The 5,983-nt window shown below is 29.8% G+C and overlaps 1 pseudogene; it reads left to right on the forward strand.

The window, feature by feature from the left end:
• LOC122102736 overlaps positions 1-3,212 on the forward strand; it is a 3,695-nt pseudogene extending 483 nt beyond the window's left edge.
• Positions 3,213-5,983: the final 2,771 nt, after the last annotated feature.

A 5,983-nucleotide genomic window follows, 5' to 3' on the forward strand; every position in this document is an offset into this window, starting at 1 on the left:
AAGTTGTATTATTGAAAAAATTGCTTTTATTGTTAGATAATATTTTACAAAATAAGCTTGTTAAATTATTCCGTATAATTTTAACAACATCAAAGTTTTGTTATAGAGGTGTAAGAATATATTTTTATTTTTTATTTAAAGTAATTCAATTAAAATTGTTGTTGTTAAATTAAAAGCGTAGTAGTAAATTTTTTTGCATTGTATAATGTTTTGGGCAAATCTTATTTAAATTAAGTAAATAAGAACTCAAAGGTTGAGATATAGAGGTTTATAAAGTTTTAAATGTCCCGTCTTGAAACACGGACCAAGGAGTCTAACATATGTGCAAGTGGTAAAGTGGCAAACTGTTTTAATTTACGCAAAACGAAAGTAACAAGAATAGAAATAAAACAAGGAAAAATTGTTGTTTTTGCATCTATAACCGATTGAAATTTTTTTAGATTTAAGTTAGAGTAATAGCGTGTTTGTTAGGACCCGAAAGATGGTGAACTATGCCTGAATAGAATTAAGTCAGGTGAAAACCTGATGGAAGTTCGTAGCAATACTGACGTGCAAATCGTTTGTCAAATTTGGGTATAGGGGCGAAAGACTAATCGAACTATCTAGTAGCTGGTTTTTTCCGAAGTTTCTCTTAGGATAGCTAAGATTTGTGTAATTAGTTTTATTAGGTAAAGCAAATGATTAGAGGCATCGGAAACGCAATGTTTTCGACCTATTCTCAAACTTTAAATGAGTAAGCTCTAGCAGTTTTTTTAACTAAAGCGCTAGAATTAATAATTTTCTTTAGTGGGCCATTTTTGGTAAGCAGAACTGGCGATGAGGGATGCTCCTAACGTATAGTTAAGGTGCTAAAGTGTTTGCTTATTTGATACCATAAAAGGTGTTAGTTCATTTAAACAGCAGGACGGTGGTCATGGAAGTTGAAATTCGCTAAGGAGTGTGTAACAACTCACCTGCCGAATGAAGTAGCCCTAAAAATGGATAGCGCTTAAGCAAATTACCGATACTATACTATTTGTTTAAATAAAAATTAAATAAACAAATAAGTAGGAAGACGTATACATTATTATGAATCATTGAACGTAAGTGAATGTTAAATGGTGTATAGTGCAGATCTTGGTGGTAGTAGCAAATATTCAAATGAAATCTTTGAAAACCGAAGTGGAGAAGGGTTCCATGTGAACAGTAATTGGACATGGGTTAATCGGTCCTAAGCAAAAACATAATTGTGTTATATTATGGAAACCTTTTGTTTCATTTTTATTTGCAAAAGGGTTTTAAATTAATATTTTTAAACAAAAATGTAAAAAATGCATTATTGTGTGTTTTAGTGGTAACACAAAATAAACTTCTTTACACAGGCATTGTTTTTGGAAAGCGTTGTCTTTGCTTTTTAACAGTTTGTTACTCTGGAATCATATTAATATGGAGATAGAGTTAAATTAACTGGTAAAGCACCTTGGTTTACGAAGTGTTCAATGCGTCTTTGACTGTACTTAAAACAAGAAAGAAACATATAATTTACGTTTTTGCCGTACCAATAACCGCATCAGGTCTCCAAGGTAAAAAGCCTCTGGTGAATAGAATAAAGTAGGTAAGGGAAGTCGGCAAAATAGATTCGTAACTTTGGAAAAAGGATTGGCTCTGAGAGTTGGGTGCATAGGGCTTATTTTGAGAAATTTTTACAAGTGGTTGAAGCTGCTTAATTTAATGTTAAATGTAGTTGTTGTATTGCGTTTTAGCGTAATTTTAAGTGGAATCATCATGCATTAGTAATATTTGAAACTTAGGTCGGATTTTGGTTGTTACTTCTTACATTTATGTCTGTTTGACCTTGCATAGTGAACAACTGTCTCAGAACTGAAACGTACAAGGGGAATCCGACTGTTTAATTAAAACAAAGCATTGTGATGTCTGTAATTGGTGTTGACGCAATGTGATTTCTGCCCAGTGCTCTGAATGTCAATGTGATGAAATTCAATGAAGCGCGGGTAAACGGCGGGAGTAACTATGACTCTCTTAAGGTAGCCAAATGCCTCGTCATCTAATTAGTGACGCGCATGAATGGATTAACGAGATTCCTACTGTCCCTATCTACTATCTAGCGAAACCACAGCCAAGGGAACGGGCTTGGAATAATCAGCGGGGAAAGAAGACCCTGTTGAGCTTGACTCTAGTCCGACTTTGTGAAATGACTTAGAAGGTGTAGAATAAGTGGGAGCTAATTAGTATTTGTATTAGTTAGTGGGCTTGAAATACCACTACTTTTAATGTGATTTTACTTATTTCGTAAAGTTGAAGCTCGCACAGTATTAATTTATTGTGCGTGTTTTAGAGTTAATGCAACAGATGAAATTATATATATTATATGTTTTAATTGCTAATTTATGCGAAAGACATAGTCAGGTGGGGAGTTTGGCTGGGGCGGCACATCTGTTAAAAAATAACGCAGGTGTCCTAAGGCAAGCTCAATAAGAACAGAAATCTTATGTTGACTAAAAGGGGAAAAGCTTGCTTGATTTTAATTTTCAGTACAAATGCAAACTGTGAAAGCATGGCCTATCGATCCTTTAGGTCTGAAAAATTTTCAGCTAGAGGTGTCAGAAAAGTTACCACAGGGATAACTGGCTTGTGGCAGCCAAGCGTTCATAGCGACGTTGCTTTTTGATCCTTCGATGTCGGCTCTTCCTATCATTGGGACGCAGAAGTCTCAAAGTGTCGGATTGTTCACCCGCCAATAGGGAACGTGAGCTGGGTTTAGACCGTCGTGAGACAGGTTAGTTTTACCCTACTGATAATATAATACTGCGACAGTAATTCAACTTAGTACGAGAGGAACAGTTGGTTCAGATAATTGGTAAATGCAATTAGCTGAAAAGTTAGTGTTGCGAAACTATCATCTGAAAGATTATGACTGAACGCCTCTAAGTCAGAATCTATGCTGAAAAAGTAGTGTTATCCACCGTTTCTAGTTCTTTATAAAGGTTGTTAAATAAGTAAATTATTTACGTATATATATGTTTTTTTAATATTATAAGTGTTTTTTTTAAATTTTTTTGAATGATTTATAATGGCTTTAGTGTAATTGCAATTTATATTATTAGAAACGATACATTATTTGTAAACGACTTAATTATATCCAGGTATTGTAAGTAATAAAGTAGGCTTGTCTTACGATTTACTGAGATACAACCTGTGTTATTTTGATGTGTTTAAAACAAAATTATTATTCGTAGTGTTTTCGTTTCATAAATAAATATTTATTACTAAGTATATTTTTGTTTGGTACATACCGAATCATAATTCGTAGTATATTTTGTTAGATACATGCATAACTATTCATTGTATGCATGCATAGTTATTAATCTTACATACATGCATAATTATTGTTGGTAGTGGTTTTGGTCTTTACATACATAATTATTATTCGTAGTGTTTTTGTTCCATACATGCATAATTATTATTCGTAGTGTTTTTGTTCCATACATGCATAATTATTATTCGTAGTGTTTTTGTTCCATACATGCATAATTGTTATTCGTACTGTTTTTGGTGCATATACACATTATTATTATTCATAGTGTTTTTGTTCCATACATGCATAATTATTATTCGTAGTGTTTTTGTTCCATACATGCATAATTATTATTCGTAGTGTTTTTGTTCCATGCATGCATAATTATTATTCGTAGTGTTTTTGTTGCATTAATTATTTTTTTTACCTAAAAAAAAAATTTAGTCAATTTTAGTAAAATAACAATTTTTTTTTTATTATTAATTTGTTGCGTATACAGATTATTATTATTCATAGTGGTTTTGTTCCATACATGCAAAATTATTATTCGTAGTGTTTTTGTTCCATACATGCATAATTATTATTCGTAGTGTTTTTGTTCCATATATGCATAATTATTATTCGTAGTGTTTTTGTTCTATACATGCATAATTATTATTCGTAGTGTTTTTGGTGCATATACACATTATTATTATTCATAGTGGTTTTGTTCCATACATGCATAATTATTATTCATAGTGTTTTTGTTCCATACATGCATAATTATTATTCGTAGTGTTTTTGTTCCATACATGCATAATTATTATTCGTAGTGTTTTTGTTCCATACATGCATAATTGTCATTCGTACTGTTTTTGGTGCATATACACATTATTATTATTCATAGTGGTTTTGTTCCATACATGCATAATTATTATTCGTAGTGTTTTTGTTCCATACATGCATAATTATTATTCGTAGTGTTTTTGTTCCATACATGCATAATTATTATTCGTAGTGTTTTTGTTCCATACATGCATAATTGTTATTCGTACTGTTTTTGGTGCATATACACATTATTATTATTCATAGTGGTTTTGTTCCATACATGCATAATTATTATTCGTAGTGTTTTTGTTCCATACATGCATAATTATTATTCGTAGTGTTTTTGTTCCATACATGCATAATTATTATTCGTAGTGTTTTTGTTCCATACATGCATAATTATTATTCGTAGTGTTTTTGTTCCATACATGCATAATTGTTATTCGTACTGTTTTTGGTGCATATACACATTATTATTATTCGTAGTGTTTTTGTTCCATACATGCATAATTATTATTCGTAGTGTTTTTGTTCCATACATGCATAATTATTATTCGTAGTGTTTTTGTTCCATACATGCATAATTATTATTCGTAGTGTTTTTGTTCCATACATGCATAATTATTATTCGTAGTGTTTTTGTTCCATACATGCATAATTGTCATTCGTACTGTTTTTGGTGCATATACACATTATTATTATTCATAGTGGTTTTGTTCCATACATGCATAATTATTATTCGTAGTGTTTTTGTTCCATACATGCATAATTATTATTCGTAGTGTTTTTGTTCCATACATGCATAATTATTATTCGTAGTGTTTTTGTTCCATACATGCATAATTGTTATTCGTACTGTTTTTGGTGCATATACACATTATTATTATTCATAGTGGTTTTGTTCCATACATGCATAATTATTATTCGTAGTGTTTTTGTTCCATACATGCATAATTATTATTCGTAGTGTTTTTGTTGCATTAATTATTTTTTTTACCTAAAAAAAAAATTTAGTCAATTTTAGTAAAATAACAATTTTTTTTTTATTATTAATTTGTTCTTAGATTAAAGATTATTACTAATGTTATTTATTCATGGAAATAAATGTAAAAAAATCTGTGTTGAAAATAGTTGTACAGATAAACATGAAGTATTTAGGAACATTTTATGAATATTTTCCTTCTACCACCACAACATTGTGCAGAATTTCGTTTGGCATTAAGAATTTTTCAAAAGAATTTAGTCACTTTACTTTTCGTACCTGAAGAACATCATTATTATTACTTAAGTATAGAATTTTATATGGTAATGTTATATTTGGTAAAATTTAATGTAGTAAAATTTTATAGTCAGAAAGTCCGACTGCTTCATAAACGCAGATATTGAAAATTAAACTATATATATATAGTGCATGTTAGGTGGTTTAGATATGCGGTATTGAAGGGAGTGATAATAATGTGTTACCCATAATAAAATTTTAGATTTTTTGCAAATCTATTATTTATATGTATGGCATATATATGTTGTTATTAGCATAATAGAAATGAATTTTTTTTTAAATTTCAAAAAAAAATTTATTTAAAAAAATTTTTCGTTTCAAGTGTAAGAATGAAACGTTGGTCAATTTTAACGAATAAAATGCGAAAGAAAATGAAAGTTTTATTGTTATTATTTTTTTTGAAAGTTAAGCAATATTATCAATGTTGTTTATCCAAGAAATATTAAAAGTAGCAATGTTTGATTGCAAAATGTATTATGGTTAGTATAATTTTGCAAAAAGTCGTAGTGTTAAACGGAAATGTCGGTTAAAATGTTATAAGTGCTGTAAATTTTGTATTTAGGTTTAAATGCAAAATAAAAAACATGTTATAATAATATGTT

Source organism: Dipodomys spectabilis, unplaced genomic scaffold (genome assembly GCF_019054845.1).
Source record: "Dipodomys spectabilis isolate Male_0828 unplaced genomic scaffold, ASM1905484v1 ptg000849l, whole genome shotgun sequence".
In the NCBI taxonomy this organism is placed as follows: Eukaryota; Metazoa; Chordata; class Mammalia; order Rodentia; family Heteromyidae; genus Dipodomys; species Dipodomys spectabilis.